Genomic DNA, 4,942 nt, shown 5'->3' on the forward strand with positions numbered 1-4,942 from the left:
ATAGTCTATGTTTGGGATATATACTAAAGTAGTCTTGTTTATAATAGTATATGTTTGAGTGCCGACTCTTTTAGTCTGAGTAAGAAATAGTAAACACTATGACAAAGACGGAAAGAGATGATGAGTAGAAAATAATAAATATTGTAACAAAAAATGATTTAAAATAATAACAATAAAGTAATTAAAGATAGGTTATAATAGTTGAAAACCCCAACTATTATAATTAGAACCCGAAACATAGAGTGGACTATAATAACCTACTTCACCAACTTTAAGATGATGGTCCAAACACCCAATAAGTTGTGACTTTTAATATTAAAGGGACTAATTTCTAACTTTCTCTTTTGTTCAAGAAAAAAAAAAACTTTCGCTAAACCACAGGGACCAAATTTATAGGGAAATTGTCATAAATAGCACCCTCAACTTTCCATCTTTCAAAAAGTAGCACACTTTTTGAAAAGTCGTTAAACTAGTTTTTCTTGGTGGATCTCGAATGAGATCGACAACCTGGATTTAGTTAAAATTTTTAATTTTTCTAACTTATCAATTGTTCTGGCCTTTTGGGCCTTTCTCGATACATCTCGAATAGATTAAACGCCAAGATTTTAGTAGTTTTTTCAAATATTAGATAATCTATCCAAATCTTATACCAAATCTTATATATTTTTAAATTTTCTCTAAATTTGGTTATCTTTACCGAATATTATATTCAACTTTTATGTATTTTAGGCCAATTTATGTTTCCTTGATTATATGAATTTCTAAATTTCCAAATGAATTTACCGATTAAATTTTTTTGATGGATGATTGCATTTTGATTTTTAAATTTTGAGAAAGATTAAATTTTGCAAAAATAAATATTAAAAAAAAAAAAAAAAATTTACATAAGAAGTCTATCTTTAGCCATATATTTTCATAAATGTCTTTAAATTTGATTTTTTTTAGAAAGGTCTTTTAGTGTTATTTTTGGACAGCTTTACCCTTTTTTATATTTATTTATATCGTTTTATATATTTTTTTTCTATTTTCGAAGCTACTTTAATGATAGAGTGAGAAAATACATTTATGACAAAGAGAAAAATATATTTAATATAGTTTTTCTTATTTATCAATGGAAGAAAGAAAATGCATTTATTTTAATTTTTTTATTTTCCAATTTGGAAAAAGATGCATTTAATGAAATTTTATTTTCTATTTATGTTGGTTTTCATATATCAATTTATTGGTTTTCTTTTTATGGATTAATGGTTATTTTAAATATACCTTAGAACATTTTGATGAATTCACGGTTATTTTAAATATGCATTAGAATATTTTGTTAGGTATTTGAAAATATTCTAACCAATATATGAAATATACTACAGTTTATAAATTAGAGATTGACTCAATGCTTGACATAAATCACAGTATAAATAGATATATAAAATATATCACAATATATAAATCTTCATAAATTTTATTTACACCACAGTATATATATCATAATACAATAAGTCTAAATAAAAAAAAATGATCGTTTATATCAAATAAACGAATACATATGCTATAGTATATATGAAATTTCATACAAAAACTAAAAAGAAAAGTATATATGTATATCACAATATATATAAAAAATAGGAAAAAATAAAATTCATCTTCATATGAGGGTTTATAATACATAACTCTCCATCTTCATCTTTGTTTCTTCTTCAGCCATGGCAGCTACGGATCTCTCTCCCCGTCGTCACGACCGAATTTGCTCACTCCATCGTGTCGTCGACTGAATCTACTCAACTCGTCACAGTCGATTCGTCCCACGTCGTCCACACTATCGTTTCGTTCCAAGTTGTTCGTGTCATCTTATGCTGAGCCATTAATTCGTCCCACGTCGTTGTCTACCGCCTGCAACTCACACTGTTGGAAGGAGAAAAGAGAGTGAGGGGGAAGGAGAAAGATCGGATCTGAGATTTCCATGAGCAGCGGAAGAAAAATAATTCCAAATCACAATCATGAATGAACATTACATTTACAGTCAACTTCCAAACAAGCGGTTATACAATTCATACAGAAATTACAGCATGAATAACTACAAATACACAAAGGGAAAACCTACGAACATTTGCAAATGCGTCTCCACGCTCCGTTGCGCACGACCGCTCGAACTACACGACTGCAACACCGCAACACGAACACCGCGCTCATCCTCAACGATCGCCTCGATCACGAACTACTCAGCAACAGCACGAACGGCCTCCAGAAAACCTCGACGATGTCGAGTTGAGTCTGACACCACCAACAAGGCTACCTTGGTATTCTCGGTGTGAGAATCCAGAGGGTGAGCTCTGTTCGGACTTGGTATGAGGCAGACGAAGGAGGAAACATCGATCGGTGCACGACTAGGCAAGTGGGAGATGGCGGAGACCTATCGTATAGGTCGATGCCCAATCGTTAGATAAAGCTAAGCGATCGTCTAGCAAAAGCTATGTGATCGTTTAGCTCATCGTTTAGCTCGGTCTGTTGCCTACAGACACTACATGATCGTTTACTTAGGGCAATCGATCGTCTAGCAAAACTATGCGATCATTTAGTAAATACTGCACGATCATTTAGCTCGCCCAGCCATCGTTTTGTAAATCTGTATTTACTTGACGACTCTGTGAGTTTCTTTTTTTCACCGAGAGAAAAATCTCAAAAAACTTTTTCAATCATTTGTAAATCATCTTTTTGAAAATAGGAAAACCACTTTTCTTTTAAACTCACGGTTACCATAAATTCAATAGCCACCCACTCACTTGGTTATTAAAGAAAAAGAAATAATTAACCAATAATTAATATTATTATAAACATAAATGATAAACAACTTATCATACTATATTTATAACCTATAGTTTTAATATTTCATCTCATGAAGCATATAAACCATAGTTCTTTTTCTATTCCATGGTACTTAATGTAAATCTCATTTATATCAATCTTCCACTAGATGTATCTCATACATCATACCGATTATATCATATATATAATCAAAATAACTCTTGTCAATTTGAACATTTCAAATCAACACCAAGAACTGATCCTCAACTGAATCCATTGAGCTACCAAACGGACCTCATGGACCTGTAGCTCGAAGCTCCAACGGTAGTCACGGGATCCACCATCCGTTAACTGTCAAGTACTCCACTAAAGACCGACAACTGAACTCTCCTTACCACAGATATATTATGTGTCCATCTTAACCAATCAGCAGTGCGACAACCCTTCATAGATCACTCGTAGGTACAGCTGGGCCAATAATCGTTATGCCCCTGTAGTTACATCTGTCTCCTTAAGTACCACTGATCCCTCTAATGAACATAAGTCATAGTCCTACTATGACTGAGTCTTCTCTTCCAAAGAGAAGCTGTGGCCACTATGTTCAAGCCCCGGAATCAGCCTTTAAGGGAGTAATCTTTCTACTTACCCTACTTCGGGAAAGGAGTGAATTCTATCTTGTGGATTTAGTTCCCAACTCCCATATCAGACAAGTCCCCAAAAAGATAGGCATGTTGAGTTGGCAATCTGGCCACTCTCACCCATACTAATCAAAGGACCGCCCTCAAAGACAGAAGTTCACAAAACACTCAGGATTGAGGTCGTGTCACCTATGGTCGTTTAGGTGAGATGCAAATCTCTAGTATCAATGGCGTTATATGCAGAGTCTAGTCATCTCGTGGTCCAGGTCTTATACAAACTCTTTGTATAGGACACTCCCGCTCCATGTCTCCACATGAATGGTCAGGATCTACCATCTGTAGTAGTTTACAACACTTGCAAACCTCTACAAAGCGAGTCATATCCGTAGTATCACCAGGATCAGGTATCCCACCTTAATCCTTATACTACAGACCGATTTAGGTTATCACTTAAGGCATGATCCACTTGTATATCACATAAGATAACCAAAAAGCTTTGTTTATTGGATATGAGTAAATGCCAAAATTAAATAACAATTATTTTATTCATTAAACAATGTGTGTCTTTACAAAACAACAAGACTCCAGGAGAATTAGGACATCAATCCCAACAAAAGAGAGGGAAGAGGAAGAAATGAGTGTGAATTATGGGGTTGAGAATATATGAATATATTATTGGGGAGAGAGAATACATGCATGGGAGAGAGAGGGTATGCATGGAGAAAAGAGAAATAATATATATATATATATTAGTGAAAATAGAGAAACCAATAGATTTTTTTGTAAAAATGAAATGTTAAGATATTAACGTAAATGTGTCTATTCTTTAGGTATTTTATGTAGAAATCCCAAAAAAATATCAAATATAAAGAGTATATAAAATCTTAGTATTAATCTGCCCGAGAATTCACCGATCTTGATGTTATTCTATCGAAAATTTATACCGAGATTTTATATATTTTCATATTTTACCTACTTTTGAAAATTTTAATTTTTCCAAAAATTTAAAAATCAAAATCAATCCACTAAAATTCATCTAAAAAAATCATTTGGATAATTGGTAAATTGATTTGGAAATTAGAAATTTGCTGAAGATTTTAAAAGTTACATATGATTTTGATATAATATTTGATAAATATAATCGAATTTGGAAAAAAATTAAAAATATATAAGATTTAATATAAAATTTAGGAAGATCCCATAATATTTTAAAAATATTTCTAGAATCTCGATATAATCTCTCTGCGATGTACCGAGAAAGGCCCAAAAGGGACGACAATCGATAAGTTAAAAAAAACTAAGTTTTTTAACTAAATCTCAGTGGTCGATCTCATCCGAGATGGATCATGGAAAGCTATTTGAACGAATTTTCAAAAATAGTACTAATTTAATAAGGTGAAAATTTAAAGGTGTTATTTTTTACCATTTCTCAAATTTATAATTTAACCTACCTCAACTAAACAGAAGCACAAATTTATAATTTAACCTACCTCAACTAAACAGCACAG

This window comes from Benincasa hispida, chromosome 3 (genome assembly GCF_027475165.1).
Source record: "Benincasa hispida cultivar pf3 chromosome 3, pf3_genome.v1.1, whole genome shotgun sequence".
Lineage (NCBI taxonomy): Eukaryota > Viridiplantae > Streptophyta > Magnoliopsida > Cucurbitales > Cucurbitaceae > Benincasa > Benincasa hispida.